Source organism: Pinus tabuliformis, chromosome 7, assembly GCF_031772625.1.
Source record: "Pinus tabuliformis cultivar Carrire ecotype Pingquan chromosome 7, CPIR1, whole genome shotgun sequence".
Taxonomy (NCBI): domain Eukaryota; kingdom Viridiplantae; phylum Streptophyta; class Pinopsida; order Pinales; family Pinaceae; genus Pinus; species Pinus tabuliformis.
The window spans coordinates 2,048,686,244-2,048,706,683 of NC_142293.1; positions in this window are offsets into that span (position 1 = coordinate 2,048,686,244).

Genomic DNA, 20,440 nt, shown 5'->3' on the forward strand with positions numbered 1-20,440 from the left:
AACGCCCACCATGCCTGAATTAACAATAAAACCGCCAAAGGGAGTAGTACACAAGTCGACATTTAATCCCCGCGCTAGAGCGGCGCAGCATTATAACATAGTGGAAGATTTGGCCCAATCGCCATCTGCTATGTCGACTCTTGAGGTGCTACAAAATTGCCCATCCCAAAGGCAGGCTTTGTTATCAGCCATTGGTGGGGTTGATCCTAAGGATTCCAATCTTGTATCCTTCGACCACAAAGGATACGATCCTCAGTTACCAGCCCAACTAGCTCTCCTTATCCAAGTGAAAGCCCTCAACAAAACTGTTCATCGAACAATTATTGATGAGGGGGCATCTACATGTATTATGTCGATGAGTTGCTAGAAAACTTTAGGATCTCCAACCTTGTCGCGATCTTCGACGACATTAAAAGCATTCGACGGAAGGACATATACCCCATATGGTATCCTAAATAACTTGAAGGTTGAACTAGGGGGAAAAACAGTAGAAATAGATGTTGAAGTCATCGATGGAAATCTTGATTACAACATCCTACTGGGAAGACCATGGATATATGCCATGGCAGCTGTTGTGTCGACCTATTTTAGAAAGATTGCATTTCCCTTTCAAGGAGGGATTACAATCATCGATCAACAAAACTTCCTCCCCAATGGTTCTCAAGTTACAGGAAGCATTCCCATGATCCATGGAAGCCCCTATTCGCTTCAGAATATCGGAGTAGGCCTACTAAAAGATACTATACTAATGGGAACTTTCGCTCTTCCACCTCCAATCAATTTGGCGGAAGTAGCGTCGATAGGTACATGCAATATGATATCTTCCGCAAAGATCTTAGAAAACGATATCAACATGGATCATGCAATGGTTTTTCCCCCAAGCCCAATAGAAATATTGTAGCAATCAATGTTTCTAGCATGGGAGGCAAACCCGAATCAACGCTCGTCAAGCGTTTGGGTAGATAGGTCTAGAGAATATGGTACCCCTTCAGATCCTTGGTCGCGAGTGCATGGAACCAACGAAGGAATCGTACAATCAATGTTGATTGAAGGGGCATCATGGAATGACTGCCACCCTCGTTCCCTTCTTCCGGATTGTGAAGAAGATACTCAAGACGACCTTATCATCCTTCAGTTTTTGAATTCCTATCAAATACTATAAATACGGTGGATTCCGAGCGAAACTTATCCAACATTGAAGAGACTATCGCCATAAACATCTCGACCAAAAAAGATGTTGTAGAGAATATTTATGTTGGAAAATGTTGTTCTCCTTTAGAACTTGAAATATATAACGCTCTTTTTCGCGAATTCAGAGATGTCTTTTCTTGCTCATATGATGAATGCCAGGCATTGACTCGAGTATCGTTGAACACGAAATTAAGATGTATCCAGATGTCAAACCGGTAAGACAACGACTACGACAGGTGCACCCAAGAAAGCCACTGCCATTAAGGCAGAAGTCAAAAAACTTCTCCATGCTCGTTTCATCTACCCGGTTCCTCTAACCGATTGGGTATCGAATATTGTCCCTGTTATGAAAAAACAAGGGACAATTAGAGTGTGCGTCGATTATAGGGATGTAAATCAAGCTTGTCCAAAAGACAACTACCCTACACCTTTTATCGACCAGATAATTGATGAATGCGCCGGATGTGAAATCTTTTCATTCATGGATGGATTCTCTGGGTATAATCAAATAAATATCCGCCCACAGGACCAGTCAAATACTGCATTTATTTGTCCGTGGGGCACATTTGCATATCGAAAATTACCCTTTGGTTTAAAAAACGCAGGGGCGACGTTTCAGAGGGCAATGAATTATGCCTTCCATGACATCAAGAACATTGTTCAACCATACCTCGACGATCTTCTGGCTCATTCGCGAAAGCGGACTGATCATCTGCATCATTTAAGAGCGATATTTTTACGTTGCCGACACTACAAGATACGACTCAATCCACACAAATGTGTATTTTGCGTCAGTTCTGGTCGTTTACTTGGCTTTGTAGTCTCCAAGGATAGGATTCGTCTCGACCCGTGCAAGGTCCAGGCAATCATAAATTTGCCTTCGCCTTCAAATTTGCTTCAGATTCAGAAACTCCAAGGGAAAGTGAACTTTCTGAGGAGGTTCATTCCAAATTACGCAAAACTTGCTAAAGGTTATACACGTCTTTTGAAAAAAGACGTACCCTTTGTATGGGATCAGGTTGCGCAAGCTTCCTTTGATGCTTTGAAAGATTCCCTAATAAAAGCATCATTAATGTACGCCCCTGATTATCAAAGAGACTTTAACCTGTATCTGGCTGCAGCAGATACGACCATTGCGATGGTTTTAGTTCAAGAAGTCGATGGAATTGAACATCCTATATATTATTTAAGTAAAAACTTAAATGATATAGAAAGCAAATATTCTTACGTTGAAAAGCTAGCACTCGCAGCTGTTCAAGCGATACAGAGATTTCGACACTATGTCCTCTTTCGGAAAACTACCATTCTGTCAGATTGCAACCCCATGACTTATATATTGTCGCGACAGTTGCTGGGGGGAAAATATTCAAAATGGATAGCAATCCTTCAAGAGTTTGATCTGGAATTTGTAAAATCCAAATCAAAGAAAGCTCTAGTTTTCACAGAATTATTATGCGATCTCCCATCGTCGTCCAACGATGAAACATCCCAAGAATCAATCGTGGATGAGAATTTGTTTCTGATATCTACAAGCAATGAGTGGTATGGAGATATAATAATTTATCTCCAAACCCAAAAGTTTAGGCCTAACACCTCTCACTCTGAAAAGAAACATATACAATACCAAGCAAAAGACTACATGATCGTCGGTGATACACTTTACCGTCATGGTATCGATACAGTTCTGAGAAGTTGCCTCACCCACGAGGAGGCCCAAAAAGCCCTGAATGAGTGTCATTCAGGCGCGTGTGGAGGACATCAATCTGGATATGCTACAACACAAAAAATCTTATGAGCAGGATACTTCTGGCCAACCATGTTCAAAGATTTCATAACTGCAGTCAGAAGTTGCCATGCTTGTCAAATTTTTGATAGCAAAACTAGAAGACCACCCGCACCTCTACAACCAATAGTTTCTGTTGGGCCATTCGCCAAATGGGGCATCGATTTCATGACATGTAACCCCACCTCGACTGGGGGGCATGGGTATATCATAGTCGTAATTGACTATTTTACCAAATGGGCCGAGGCGATGCCTACATTAGATAACACTGGTGAAACAGCTGCCCTTTTCTTTTTCAATCATGTAGTCACCAGATTCGGCGTACCACAGGCTATAGACACGGATCATGGATCGCATTTTCGCAATCACATGATGCTTGAATTAGCTGCCAAGCTAGGATTGTCTCACGACAGCTCTACTCCGTATTATCTGCAAGCCAACGGACAAGTTGAAGCGATCAACAAGGTCATGAAGCGTATGTTGCAAAGGATGATCGGAGTACACAAAAGAAGGTGGCACCTAATCCTGTACTCAGCCTTGTGGGCTTACCGAACATCGGTAAGGAATGCAACTGGGTTCACACCCTTCGAGCTGGTATATGGCCTGGAAGCAGTCTTACCAATCTAGTGTGAAATCTCGTCTCTTAAACTCGCAATCGATCTCCTCCCCAGAACTTCAGAAGAAGAGACCCGTTTCTTGGAATTAATCCAATTGGATGAAACCCGTCGTGATTGCCGCTTTGGCTAACGAAGCCCATAAGAAACGAGTCAAGGCACAGTTCGACAAAAATGTCAAACCCTGTGTCTTCTCAGAAGGTGACTTGGTCTTACTTTACGACCAAGAATCCGATAAATTGGGAGCAGGTAAATTTAATTCTTTATGGATGGGCCCCTATATTGTTAAATGAGTGTTAGCAAAAGGAGCCTACGAGTTAATGGATTATGACGGAATTCCACTGGCACAACCTCGTAATGGGTTGTACCTCAAGCGTTACTATGCTTAAATAGTAACCAGTATGCTTTTGTTGTATTTTGTTTTCGCTAAAGTGTTCGTTTTGGTCGAGTAATCCACCTTTTTATATTTATTGCAGATGTCAAACCTTTTGGAGACATGTGTTGGATATGCTAATGGAGCGAGTCGTAGTTCGCGGAACCTGTCCTCCACAGCCTGGGCCATTTTTGATCCAAGCGGCGAGTTAGTAAGTTTCAGAGGTGTATGTATTGGTCAATCAACGAATAACATCGCTGAGTATAGCATGTTGATAGAACTTCTCTCTGATGCCATCACCCATGGTATACGTCGACTGATCATCAGGCTAGACTCACAACTCGTAATACTACAACTCAATGGTATATATTCCGTCCGAAACCCAGCTATTTATCGCATGTTCCTAAGGGTTAAGATTTTGGAAAGACAATTTGATTTTATTCAATACCAACATATTTCCAGAAACTTAAACACATTAACTGACTCATTAGCAAACTATGTGTTAGATAGACATTTGCAACATTTATAAAAAGAAACACATCATCAATGTTTTACATGTGGATCATATAGCTCAACCAGAATAAAACCCCGAAAATCAAAATATATATATAGCTGTTTATGGTTTACATATAATGTTTTGTAACCAAGAAAAAATCGTTCACCTGACCCAAAAACTCAAAATGCTAGGGAGCACCCTAGTCTAATGATGCTCGTGATAGCAAGTCACGGCCTGTGCGATCATGCGTAAGAGACGAGTCCATCGTCTAGGCACACCAGTAGTATGCCGCTGCAACTGTAAAGGTAACTCGTCGATCCTCACATCTGGAATACCGAGAGTAAGGCTCTCAACCTGCTCCTGCACAGCTGTGAGAGTCTCGGCCACATCAAGGTCACGAAGAATAACCCTCCCGGCAGCCTCTCCTGCTGGGGCAGCGGCTGGCACTCTCAGGCGAACTACTGGACGAACAGGACCAACATCTGCATGCACACATGAGTTTGATTAAAAGTCTTGATAGAATAAAGCACAAGGAAATTATAAATAAAAACAGTAAACAGTGATATGGTCAAAGATTTTACCAATAGCACCCCATTGCTCACCATCCGGCAGTACTAAATCCGGATCACCCCGGAAGTCCATGCGAGCATATGGATACTCGGCATAAGCCATCTCCTACCGATCAAACCACCTGAAGAAGGTATCAGAAAACGAAATCTGAGACTGACCAGCATGCCTAGACATATGGTCAACCCATCTCTGCATACGTGGTTCAGTAGGAGGAGGTATGTCGAGTGCAATGTACTGCGGCTGCATCAGTGGTATCTTCTCCAAGGCAAAGGCGGTCAAAATAGAACCGAACCCAAAATTCTTCAACCTCCCGTCTTTTATCTTGGTCAACTGACTCTTCATCACAAGAAGTACTGCATCACACTAGTTGAATATTTTCGGTTGGAGGCATTCCAAGGAATGCTGCATATAGGATCTGTTGGCTACATGAAGAGACGCACTCCCGGCCATCCTACCAAAAGTAAACAAGATAGAGCTAAGGGACCTGTCAGTGACATCTCGAATGATGATCTTGCCGTCTTTACTCGGCTGAGATCCTTCCCTGCAATACTGGCGGACATAATCTCTCACACAGTCACTCCCTCGGGCCGAACCTGACAAAGAAATGGGGGCACCCCGCCTCGACAAGCCAATCAAGAAGTAAATGTCTATTGCGCTCAAGGGGATAGATTTGCCCCTAATCTGGAAAACTTGATTGATAGGATCCCAAGCATCGAGCAAATACTGCAGTAGGTTGATCTGCTATCTCATGCTAGAGATGCGAAAGAACTTCAGAAAACCACAGTTCCGCAGCGTGTTCACTGTAACAGGATCATGTAGGGCAATCATGTCCTCTTCTTCATGTTCTCGTTCTTGCCATGTAAGGGTCATTTTGCTCCAATATCTCTGCAAAAACAAACAAGAGAGGAGATTAGATCCTGATTTTGATGAGAAACATGGAAACATTCCATTAAAAACTGTGCAACAACTTTCCTTTCTGCGCCCAACGCACCTACACATGTGTTATGGGTGCGTTGAATGTCAAGTCACCTTCATGATGACCTACATTCAGTGCAGGTTTCGATATGCCCAGGGTGCGTTGATGGCAGAACACACCCATCAAACCCCAGGGGCTCAGAAAAGCAGGGACTGAAGCACAGAATGCAAAAAAGGAACCATGAAATGAAAGAGCTCAGGTTTAGCTCCTACCTGGTCCAGACGATGCCGAGAATCATCCACAGAATCTCCTGAAGTCAGATGATGAAAATCAAGGGGGAAGAGGCACCTCCAAAACTCCAACAAACCAAGTTCAAATGAAATGGTAAAATCAGAGGTAAAAACACTTTTTAACTGCTTTTTACGTAGGTCAAAGTAAAATATTAGCATTTTAATCTCATTTTCAAGCAAATGTTTCTCATTTCTAACTAGTTTGATGAAGCAATTGAAAGAACAGTACTATCTTTGAAAAAGCAAAGCTATTTATGGTAAAAAATCAAAACAAGACCATCTTATCGAGCAGCTTTAGCACATAGTTCATGCTCATTAAAAAATAAACATAAGATCGAGCAAGTGTTTCAACCCACGTTTAAGCTCGTTAAAAAATCAACTATCTTCCGATAAATAACCACCGTGAATGTAACATTTTCAGCCACTAAAGCCTTGGTCGTGTTTGCACCGTCACCTCCACTTTTCCATTGGCCGATCATTCACCTCCATTTGATTGTTTACCTATTTTGAGGAACAGCTGCGAAGAGTGATTTCACTAGCCATCCTTGTGACACTGTCGTGATTGGAAAATTCCAACCCTTACCTGGAATCAGCTACTACCCATTTTATCACTCGTTCCTCAAAAGACGAGTCTTCTTTAAGCTCTTTTCATCTGACTCGTAAAATATGAAAAGATTGCCGAGTTTTGGCCTTCCAGCTCGTTAAAGCGACAGGAAGAGCTATCCCTCCTCTAGATTTTAATCTTTTTGGACCTGAGGGATTATTACACAAAAAGATCGAGCGCTTGTTTTGTTCGACTCGTTAAAACTATCGAAAATTCATCCCTTCTGTATTGTTTTATACATTTTCGGACTTAAGGGATTAGATGACGAAAAAGGAATTCCGGAGTTAACTTTACGTACCTTTTTAGACTGTCTAAAAATGAAAAGGACCGAGTTATCTTTGTCATTAGACTCGTTAAAAACATTAACAGCGACAAACTTGTCTTTAGACGAGAACGAGTTTCATTATCGCTAGGCTCGTTAAAACATAGCGATAGGTTTGCCCGAAGGGCAAATTATGGAACAAGCATATGTTATCCTCCTCAAGCTTGACAAAAATAAAGAGGTGTTGGTCAGCAATGACTGGGGAAAAATTGGGAAGAAACTCAAAGAACCTTTGTTGGTAGCAAGTCGCTCTTGAACATGACACTTCCACTCCATGCCTGAGTCGGGTTGGGTTGTTTCATTCACCGGTCACATCACCATGGTCTCGCCATACCATCCACCTTTGGGGTAAATGCTACCAATCCATCATATAAGTGTCGCCGATATGTTCAAGAGAAGTCATCCAGAGAAGTCACCCGTGTCCCATCCACTACCATACATTATACTTCATTCTTTCATGACCGCCATCCTGGACCATATATCATCAGATCGTTTTCACCTCCATCAAAATCATTTGCTCAGTTTCGTGTCACTCATGTGGGATACATTAAGGCCCTCCTTTGACGGATCGCTTCTTGTCGACATCAACTCATTATCCAAGAAGTTGATCTAGGAACACCCCCTTCAGTACTTTGAAGCTTGCATGCCTCAATGGCAAGTTTCTCACTTCCGGTGACAGGTATACATCAATGACCTTCGACCGAAAGATTTTGCGTGGTGTTCGACGCAAAGTCCTTTATTCACACCACGTGAATTGTACTGCAGTACCTTGAGGGTCATTATCATTATCGATGATTCCTCTCGCGCTTGTTAAAAGTTTACATCATTGACTGGTAATCAAGCGATGTCTTTCCATGTTCGACTTCAAAACATTTCTCACATGGATCGACTTGTACTTAGAGTGAAGATCGGATGAGATTGAAGACCCTGGATCTAGTTTCATCCATCCGGGCTACGATATATATTCAGGAAAAATAAAGACATTGACATGTACAGCATTGCAGCACAGACAATCATCCTACCAAAAGGATGATGATTTCATCAGAATCATCAGTCTACCATGAGACGATTGTCTGTCCTATGTACATAAAAATGGATTTATAAAGCTGAGCATGGGAATGCCTGCCTCAGATAGATCATGAAAACAGTATGAAAAATAATGTATCGTATTGTATCTTATTACAGGTCTCCTCCCAGCATTGGATGAACTTCGGATCCTCCTAATAAAGCATTTCACCCGATAAACGACCTCATACTTTAGGGGGCAACTGTTATAGACATTTTTGTGCCTTACAGCTTTGAGCATGAAATGTCCATAATCCAAGGGATCCAAAGTCCCTAAAAGTTTTGTTCCTACCCCTAAAGGAACAAGTTCAACCAATGACAGCTTCTCCCAGAAGTTCTCCACCAGAAACTGCTCAAAACTAGTCAAATCAGGATCAATTCAGAAGCTCTACTAGCTGCCTATGTTGCAAAGAACCCCAGTACACTAGCTAGGTGCGTTGCAATGCACCTAAATGCACTACCCATGTGCGCTGAGTGGCAAATGACAAGTGGCAGAGTCATTCAACGAGGTGGAGAGACAATGGAAGCTTCCAGAATCTTCTCCAATGACACTTGCCTCACTGAATTCGACCAGTGATGAGTAAGAGGCTCTCAGTCTCCAAGTGGAAGCAAGAACTGACAGAGAGAAGCCACAAGTCAAAACATAAGTTGACTCATCCTCTCTGCTTACATCTATATATGGATCCCTCATCCCAGAGATCCGGAGGCTGGAATTTTGTACTTTGCAGAGAATTGTTGTTGGTTTGAGATTGAGATTAGTACATTGGGTGATTTATGCTTTGTTGGAGGAGAGGAAGGGATTCCTTTGCTGGGAGGTAGATGCTGGATCGGGACTCACTTGGTTGTATCTCCTCTTGAACTTTCTTATCAGATCAATAAAATTATTTGAGTTTCTCCTACATGCTGTGTACCAATGATGTTTTGTTATATTTGCATGTTTAGCTTAATCTGATCCTAAGCTTTTTATGAATGTAAATCTATATCTTCGTGTAGTTTCTCTCTTCTGTGATCTTGCAGGAATTCAGTGAAGCTGGGCCGGTAAGGGAGCAGGGAGCTGGGAGCTATTGAAGAGAGGAGCGATTGGATCAACAAACTAGCGAAAGACACAGGTTCGTTACATCCTTCCTCTTCATTTACATTTCATAAAGAAGAATACTCAAGTAGTTTTCCTTGTTTGTTGCTAAGGCACTATCACACCTTAGAGTGGGATAGGGGCGTTCTGAATATATACTTTTCCCAACAACAGGGACCTAAGAATTGATGTATTGACAACTTTTTTAGTCAGGATCCCTGTGGGTTTTCTGTTTACCATTACTTTATGTAGGCTTATAATTCGAAGCATATGAGCCTCCATGACTTCAAACTCTTATATTGTGATGTCCAAGGTATGATCAATATGGTTTCTCAAATGTTTGAGAAGATTTGATCCTAGACCATTATTGGATGTCTCTTCTTATCCCTTAAGATTCAGTAGTTACACTCCTTCCACAGATTCCACAAGATAAATCCCAATTTAAATTTCTAAGATCTCTTAATAATTGGATTTTTGAAATGAATTATGAACCATTGAATCATTGAATCATTTTTATCCAAGTGATCTCAGTAGGTTCCCAGAAGTTGGTAAAAATTATAGGAAGGAGTTTCCAGACTTTTATTGCATAAATGCATGAAATAAATAAATGATTCAATTATTCCTCTTCTTTAACAAATAGATAAAAAATTGAAGGCCCTTCCACACCCTTCTTATGAATCCTTACCCATGAAATTAACCATAAGAAGATATAATTTTTTGGGCAGCCGACATCAATCTATATATACCTCCACAACTAAGCCTTCTCCAATCTATTATGCACCACAACGATCGAGTAGGCCTCTTTAAATGTGAAGGAGCTTGTAGAAAGAGTTCCCCATCTCAATATTTTAGAATCATATTATGATCTAACCATCCTTTGTGACAACTCCTTATGAAATATTTCTCAAGGGAGACTCTGTAGAAATTTGGCCCAAACTTGCTTTTATTTCCAAGATCTCCAAAGATTACTATCCCCATATCCTTGCCAATAATATGCTACTTTTGTAAAACCCGTATGTTTCAAGAGTAGTTTCATTTGTCTAAGAGTACGATCTTCCTTCAACCTTGGCATCAGTTGCCATGATTCATCCCAAAAGTATGCCTTCTCTCCTGACTTAATATCCCATAACACATTCTTTTGTATCAATATCCCACTGATGTTCACCCAAACCCATAAGCTGGAAACTGGAATATTTTTATCATAACTAATCTTGTCTTACTATGTATGTAACATGACATATTTCCTTAACCAAATTTATATCAAAATTAGATCCCCTCCTTTTATCCATTGCCACCAAAACTTAGTGCCAAAACTAGTACTCATGATTTCAGGATCTAGTAAACCTAGGCCACTTGAATGTTTCGTTAAACTAAGCTTCTCCTAGCCAAATAATGACCATCACCTAGCCTTTTTGGCTCCTTACCACAAAACATTAGTCCATCAAGGTCAGAATTTAGTTGCAACAACTTTTGGAAGAGGCATAGCCACAATCTCATATACAAGAATGGCTTGTATGACGGCCTTAGTGAGAATTGATCTTCCTGCAAAGTTAAGGGCTCTAAAGGTCCAATTTTGAATCTTTTTTCACAACTTTAGGTTTAAATATTTCCACCACGATGTCCCTTTAGGATATAAAACCAATGTGATCCCCAAATATTTAACAAGAAATTTATCACAATGGAATGCAAAAAAAATTGTAATATGAATTTGGACAGAGTCTTTACAGTTAAAAAAAATATAGGGGTCTTCTCCCTATTTATCACAGTGCCTGAAGCTTCAAGAAATGTCTTCAAAATATTTTGAATTACTTTAGCTTAGTGAAGAGTAGGCAGACACAACCAACAAATATCATCTAAAACCTATTGGTAAATTAGTTGGAGATCCTTACCAAACAATGAGAGACCTCTAAGCTCACCTTGTGAGTGGGATTTATTTAACATTATTCCGAATCCTTCCATCACTAATAGAAGGAGAAAAGGAGATAAAGGGTATCCCTATCTCAAACGTCGAGAGCAGTGAAAGGCTAACGATGGCAACTCATTAATTAAAATTGAAAGGAAAGGGCAGAGATTAGTGAATAAACCCATGTAATCCATTGGGAGGAGAACCTTGAAGCTTGTAACACCTATATCAAATAGATCTAACATAAACAATCATATTCTCTAGATAGATACAATTTAATTAACATACCTTGATTTTTTGTAGTATTAAGAGAATGAATAATCTCATGAGTTGTATGAATTTCATCCATAATTTTCCTTCCTTCTATAAACCCTATTTTTTTAGGTGCAATAAGCGAGGAGAGTAATGGCTTCAAATGTTTCATCACGATCGTAGAGGTAATTTTATATGTCATGTTGAATAGAGCTATTGGGAAAAAACCTTTTGGATCCTTAGAGCAATCTTATTTGGGTATTAGGGAAATAAACATGGCATTCAATCTTGTCCATATTGACTATGATTGCTTGGAGTCTTCCACAATTTTCATATATCTCCTGTCTTAGGAATGACCAAAATGATTGATAAAAGTTAGACATGAAATCATCAAGTCCAGGTGCTTTAGTTTTAGGCATGCCCATCACCACCAATTACACCTCTTGTAACCAAATAAGTCACATTAAATCTATGTTTTGATCCATTGTAATTAGATGAGGGATTCCCTCAAAATCCCAACGATTATGTTCAAATAGCTAATTAAATCCCGCATGGAGATTTATCTAAAATTAGAGAGTTAGTTAACTAAGCATTGAGTCAAGTCAAGTCATAGTTGAATTTAGTTTGTGGTTGAATGTCAAGTTATTTTAGGTGAGTCTGTAGATTGAAAAGGTTAAATACCCTTCATCGGGTTCATTGTAATCATCAAGTTTTGTGTGATCAATAGAAGAGCCGCAACTGGTGTTTTGTGTGTGAAATTTTTCTTTTGGCTCCTTTGACTTTCCAAAAAATCGGTATTAGAACTAAGGAAGGTTCACAATATTTTTGGAGCCCGCAGAGCGAGTCAAGAAAAGGGGAAAGTGAAAAATATCAGTGATTTTTTCAGTTTGCAAAATTTTCAAATAATTAGTGTGAAGCAAACTCATGGAATAATTAAAGTATTTTTGGCTCAACCCTCCCCTTTTGTCATAACCTGCAGGAAACTTAATGAGTTGGATTGCCTTGATGATATTATGAAATTGTTCTTAAGTGGAGGAGGTCTAGTCTTCTCTTGCTCATCTTGGAAGGTGTCTTTTTAAGAATATTAGCATAACTTCTTGGACTAGCAACTTCACACTTCTTCTAGTTTTCACTTTGCCTGTTGAGGACAAAGATTCCTCTTTCAATTTTTTCTTCAAATTTCTCCTTTGTGGACTTGGTGCTTGCATCATTTTTGCATGAAGGTTCACTTGGACTTGATTTGTTGTAGCTCACAATGTTATCTATCTCTTGCAAGATTTTTAACTTTTTATTGAGCTTGTTGACTTCAACCCTTAATGATACAACTTCTTCTTCATGCTTCTCACAATCTTCTTCCTTCCTTTTTAGCTAGAATTTGGTCACTTCTTCAATTCTTATTTCTTCTTGAAGTTGGGTCTTCAAGGAGATAATTTCTTCTTTAAACCTTTTCTCCTTTTGATGAAATTTAGTTTGCAGCTTGATCAAGTCCTCAAATTTTTATTTAAGATGACTTGTCAGTATTTTGTCTCTCATTTTTTCCTCTTTTACCTCATTCTTTAAGCTAGGATATTCCTTTTTAGCTTATTTTTAATAAAGATCTTCGATCCCTTCCTACATATATTTAGCCTAGGATCAATGTCCTACCTTCACTTTTATAGGATATGATAAGCTTCTTAGTATGGTATCCATTTATCTTGTATTGTCTTCTTTTGAATCCTTTGTGGTTTTATCTCTAGTAAAAACTACAAACCATATACAATCTAGGGCTTTCAAATAGGTCTCCATAGACATGCTCCATAATTCATAGTCCATTCCATCAAATATGGGAGGTAGTGGAAACATGACAACTAGGTCAACTTGATCTCCATCAATGACTTTAGCCTGCTTTTGGCATCATCGAAATGGACAAGACTTTATTTTAATTTTCCTTGGAGAATTTGGAGGCTAGAATTTATGCCTTTCCCATCTTTTTTCCTAAGATCTACCTTCGAGTTGTTGGACTATGATGAAGGAACTTGCTATGATACCAGCTTTTGTAAATACTAAGGGGGGGTGTGGGTGGAATCAATATTTCACTTTTTCTTTAAATTTAGTGTCACCAAGCATTAACTAACTATATCACATAAAAGGAATGCACTATTTATATTAACAATTTTATTTTTTTCTCAAGGAAGCTACAACTTCCTTGCCTAGCTCCACCCTTCCACCCTTACAATTTAAATATAAAATAAGAATTTTTGGGCTCCCATACCAGGTCTCCTCTTACTCAACCATTATTTTTCATCAACTACTATCTCACTATGTCATCATCAAACTTAATCTAGAACTACACAAGCTCTTGCACATAACCTAGGTTGTCATTCGCACTACACTACACTTGCGCACCAACCATGTGATGTCAAGCACTAATTGACGCATCTCACTCAAACTTCCAAATACACACTATGACTAAAATTTAGATCAATCCCACCATTACCTTATAATGTAGATCTCAATACACAACATACTCACCATACTGCACTCAAATCACACGGAAATAGTTTCATAAAGCATTACATAGGATGATTTTATGCATAGTTGTATGCTCTACTTCTAATACACATTGTTTCCAACAACAACTCATTCTTAGACTTCAATTAATTACAAAATGGAGGTACACATTCAAGTTCTAAAGCACACTAATTTTCTACTATACGCTTGAACCATCACAATTTTGTGATTATACCATTGTGGTATCAAATCAAAACATAGATATAGACAAAATAAATTTATAAAATTTGATTATGCAACTGTCTCAGTCATTGTTGATCGATCCCAACGCTGGATCTCAATGACACGATGACCCCTATACTTGAACACAAAAAGACATACATATTATTTGCTCAATTAAATGCCATGTGCATGAATATTCAACAAAATAACTTGATACATGCTCATACTATATTTGACCATAAATGCATGATTAATACTTCTTACGAATCAAACCACTTGAATGATTTCCTCCGGAAAAGTTACAATTTATCCATCTTCTCGAGCATTACTTAGGGCGATTAGTTTTGGTCTAGGGTTTTGGATTACACTTTGCTAATGTTGTAAAGACAAGAAAAATAATGCCTTCATTGCATTAGGGCATATCACCTACTCCCTAATCCATAATCATATCAAATGGAGAGTCAACATAGCCATGCACCATAACAATGTGAATCCAACTGTGGTGAATCCAAGTGTGGTTAGACATAAGAACTTGTATTATTACAACTCCGTCCACAAGTTACCCCTATTATCCATCAACATATAGATATTGATATCTATTTTGCGGACCAGAATTTTTTAGGCCACTCGTATATCATTGTTTATGATTTTACACCTCGTGGCTAACATGAATCACAAATATTTAACTTTATTTTTATTTAAACAATATAACCATTGAAGATTAGGAATCCCAATTTCAAAACACACCCAAATAACTTAGAACCAAATAGAAAAAATACCTGGTTACCAAACTCCACATACCAAAACTAGGAAGTAGAATTATATACCTATGGAATCAGTGCCTTGAAGCACCAAAGTAGGGAGTATAACGACGACTTCAAAGACTAGACCAAAAGTCATATTATGTAGAAATAATATGGAAGCATTGACCCTCTCCAAATGAGCTGGAAATAGAAGTGTGGGTGACCACAAAGCATAGTCTCTCAAATAAAGGATGGCCTAGAAAGCTTCTCAAGGTCACCACGAGACTACTCCAAACACAAGTGTATAAAATGACAAAGTAGGAGAAAGAGACGAATATAGTCTCCATTGCACTATCACCTTCAGAACCATCATGCTTCGACCATGAATTTACCCATTTTTGGTATTTATAAACGACGTACTATGATGGATGTGGAAAGAAAGGAAAGTTGTTACCATACAACTGCAAGCCCGTGGAATGACAAGCAGTGTGTGTGACACCATTCTTAATGAAAACATTCCTCTGGAAATCCCTCTCACAGTTAATGCATGTCTCACCAGGTCTACTCTTGTACTCCATAACCTAACCTCTGAAATCTCTCACAAGCTTATCCATTACTATGATAAGGTAGAGTGCACATACTAAATATTGTTTGTGGATACTGAGAACATCAACCTTCCCACATTTAAAATGACAAGACCATAATTGGGTTGTTTGACCCTCGTTACTATTTATTATGCCACATTGCATGAAGAGAGGGATAGTTGGAAAATGTAGCTAATTTTTTCGAACTTTCATGAAACCCCTGAGAGTATTAATCCCCCATTGCAACATAATCTACGGACAAAGCAAATCCCAATCATCACATGCCATGCATGTCTCTAGGAAGCTCGTCATTTCTGTATCCTATATCCACCATGAATTTGTTCACCTAGAAATACTTGAACCATAAAAAAATGAAACATATTGGGAGACTTAATAAGCAATTATACACTCTATATCGATGTATCCACGTTGCGATGTCTATAATCTTTTGCAAATAATACATTTAATCTTTTTGTAACTTCCATTCTATCTTGTAGAGGCCATGGTAGATCAATATGAGTATTTGGAGAAGAACAAACCATGTTTTCGGGATATTCTGCAACACCATTCCAGTCCCATTTAGTATGTAATACTATTATGTAATCATAACCTCTCAAGAGATAGGAAATATTTGATGCGATTCCTTTTGGTCGCCATCTAGCACAAGTTTAGAAATTGTATGTCCATTGAAAATTATTTATACACAATTACCCACCATTAAGGAATCCCCTATGATATGTAATAACTTGTATCCTTCTCTGGGAGAAATTTGAAGTTTTGTTTCAAGAGCCATGAACTCCGAATAATTGTTATCGTCCAACTTGCAATACTTAGCATAGATTCTCAAGGGATTTAGTTTATCATGCTAGAAAATGCCTCCAAACACTAAAATACTTGGATTTATTTTAGAATCCACATCAAAGTTTAATTAAATAAAATGCATAGGAGGAAACCTATGACTTGATGTATCAACAACTTCTTTATTCAGGATCCCTGTGGGTTTTCTGATTACCATTATTTTATGTAGGCTTAGATTTCGAAGCATAGGAGCCTCCATGACTTCAAACTCCCAATATTTTGATGTTCAGGGTATGATCAAGAGGGTTTCTCAAATGTTTGAGAAGATTTGATCACGAACCTTTATTGGATTTCTCTTCTTATCCCTTATGATTAAGTAATTACACTCCTTCCAGGGATTCCACAAGATAAATCCCAGTGTAAAGTTCCTAACTCTCTTAATAATTGGATTCTTGAAACAACTTATGAACCTTTGAATCATTGTTTCCGAGTGATCTCAGTATGTTCTTAGAAGTTGATAAAAATTATAGGAAGGAGTTTCCAGACTTTTATTGCATAAATGCATGAAATAAATGAATGATTAAATGATTCCTCTTATTTACCACATAGATAACAAATTGAAGGCCCTTCCACGACCTTTTTTTATGAATCCTTTCCCATGTCAAAAGATGGTTCCATGCAATTAACCATAAGAAGTTAGATTTTTTTGGCCAACCTACACCAATCCATATAGACTTCCACAACTATGCCTTGTCCCATTTTTTATGCACCACAACAATGGAGTAGGCCTCTTTAACTATGAAGGAGCCTATAGAAAGAGTTCCCCGTCTCAATATTTTAGAATCATCTTAGGATCTAATCATCCTTTGTGACAAATCCTTATGCAATATTTCCCAAGGGAGACTCTTCAGAAATTTGGCCCAAGCTATTTTTTGTTTCCAAGATCTCCAAGATTACTATCCCCATCTCCTTGCCAATACTCTGTTCCTTTCAAAAAACCCATATGTTTCAAGAGTATTTTCATTTGTCTAAGAGTAAGATAGTCCTTCAACCTTAGCATTTGTTTCCATGCTTCATCCCAAAAATATGCCTGCTCTCCTTACTTAATATCCCAGAACACATTATTTTGTATCAACATCCCATTGATGTCCACCCAAACCCATAAGATGGAACCTGGAATATTTTTACCATAATGAAACATATCTGACTATGTATGTAATGTGACATATTTCCTTAACAAAATTTATATCAAAATTTGGTCCCCTCCTTTTATCCATTGCCAGCAAACCTTAGCGCCAAAAGTAGTATTCATGATTTCAAGATCTCGTAAACTTAAGCCAACTGAATGTTTGGTTAAAATAAGCTCCTCCCAGTGTAACGACCATCACCTAGCCTTTTTGGCTCCTTACCATAAAGAATTAGTGCATAAATATCAAAGTTTCGCTGCAACATCTTTTGGAAGAGGCATAGCCACAATCTGATATACAAGAATGTCTTGTAAGACTGCCTCAGTGGGAACTAATCTTCCTACGAAATTAAGGGCTCTAAAAGTCCAAAAGGGCTCTAAAAGGGCTCTATCGTGACCATGTTGCAGTCTCATGATGTTTGGGATTATGTCTAGTTTAGGTTTCAGAACCTAAAGACGAAGCAGAAGAACGAGCTCTCACTAATCCAAAGAGGGAGCTATGGAAGAAAGACAAAAAGAAGAATGCACAAGCATTGTAGTTTATAGGAGTGAACCAAAAAGTGTTCCATAAAATTATGATCACTTATTCAACAAAGGAAGCATGGGAGACCTTGGCTACAAGCTATAAGGGTATGACCAAAGTCAATATTGTTAAGTTGCAGAATACGAGGAGAGATTTTGAAAATCCGCAGATGAAGGAGACAGAGGACATCGATTCTTTCATGAATTGAGTCAAGACTATCGTAAATCAGTGAAAAATTTATGGCAAGGAAATTAAAGATCAAGCGGTGGTTGAGAAGGTCCTCAGATCTATTGACACCTAATCCTCTGAGATTGGGTGAATTTGGAATGTGAATAGTCATGAGAAGATGAACTGAGCAGTCACATTCTTTGTATATAACAATAGCTACCTAATGAAATAAATCGTATCAGTTTTCTACCAAACTGGAGTTTCTCCTTGCCTGACATGGTATCAGAGCCAGCTCCCTGTTTACCCTTTATGTCTTTGTAACTCCTAATCTGCTCCATCTGCCTTGACATATTCTATTTATGATTTTTTGCGCCCTGTTCATTTGAATGCGCTCAGAATCCAAAACCGTTCCATATTCTTGCGCCACTGAGCTCTGTCCATAATCAACGCATTTGTCATGGCCTGTCTTGTGTATCACTGACCGCTCCTCCTTGATTGCTTGGTTAACGCCTGAATGATATACGTTTTCTGCTATTGTCCATCTGTTTGTAACATATTTGTTCTGTCGTAGAGTCAGCAGGGTCATACCTTGTCCTCACTCAATAGCTGTGATCTCGTCTTACCCTCCATCTGTCTAAACGGTGAATACAAGCTTCTGCACACTCTGCGTACCCTCAAACCACCTCCATTTGCTTCAGCTTCACAATGGAATCTGCAAAGGAGCGAATTCTCTCGGCCACTTCACTGTTGGAAGCGTGATTGTGAGCATGTTTTAAGTGCGGTGTGTTACCCAGTTTGAGTTCTTGTGGCGAATCGCAGGACGTTTGCCAGCCATGCTATGACCCTCCGACTCATGTACCTCCTACATCTCCGTCTCAGCAGCCGGCTAGTCCAGCTCCACTGTGACGAAAGGTTTCGAAAGGAATGGTGGCATTCACAGTAGTGGGATCGGTCGGGACTTTCATCGGCCTCTGCGCGATTCTTTGGATCCTATACCTGGTCTCAACATGTTTTAAATGCTGGCCTCTACCCTTTTAACGCGCAGGGAAATGCATTGATATAAATTGTTAGGGTCTTTCCTTCGTAACCGACTCAATGTCTGCCTTCGAATTTTTCTGTTATTTCGTCGTTTCAAATATGTGGATGCCAATCTTTGGAGAAAATTCTTCAGTATGCCTCGTTCGGGAACGACCAAGCCAGCTATGTAAGTTGGAAAATTGAGAACATAGGTTTTTTTAAATGTTCTCTCCAATTCTCCAAGACGGTAGAGTTTAATCATAAATAGAACTGTGAAATTGCGGTGAAATCTTATGATTTGTTTTCACTGAAAACATCAAGCTGTCGTACCAATCACTTGCTCGCTGAGCAACTGCAACTGGGAAGCCCAATTCTTGGCTCATGTACAGTAGCTGCTCCATCATCCCGCAATCAAGAATGTTGCCTACGTAAATGCATGTGAAAAGTTGTTTTTTCCATTGTGATTTTTTCTGCTTCAGTCTTTTCCAAATGAAATACTCTTCAAACTCTTTGAAAATATATTTTATCATTTAATGGCAGCAATTAGTCAAGAAAACAGAGCTCCTTCCTGTCATCCTTTCTTGTGAAATCTGGAGAGAATGTCTGCACTTTAACGCTGTCATATTTTTATTACTGGTCTAGAGAATCAAAGGGATTTATGGTGATTTTTTTTAGTCTTTTCAGTGAACTTTGAAATTGTAATACTGTTTCTGCTCCAACTTTGTAGAGCTCACGATGAATGACTGATTATTTTTAAACAACCAAAGTTATTTCCCACAGAAATCTTTTGAGTACAATTTCACTATATATCAGCAGAATTTTTTTTATCAGCAGAAGTATTTTTTACAGAATGCATTCAATCATCTCTATGGTAGGAATAGTTCTCACTAGCAAGGAGAACTATCCTGAATGGTCCCGGATGATAAAACACACCCTCATCTTCAATGAGTTGTGGAAAGGAGTGTGTGTCAGAGAAGCAGACAATGACCCAGTGCAGCCTACATCAGACAAAGAGCTCGTCAATTGGGAAAACAAGAACAGAAAATCCTATGCATTAATCACAGCATCTGTAAATGAAGAGGTTAGTAGCCATATTTCATCATATTCAACTGCCTTTGAAGCTTGACAAAAGCTGAAAGAACTCTATGAATCACATTCTACACTTGAATTTGTTCAGCTCATGATTAAACTCTTCACTCTTCAACCGAAAAATAATGATCCTCTTGCTCTTGCATCTGAAGTAAAGTCTATAATGCAT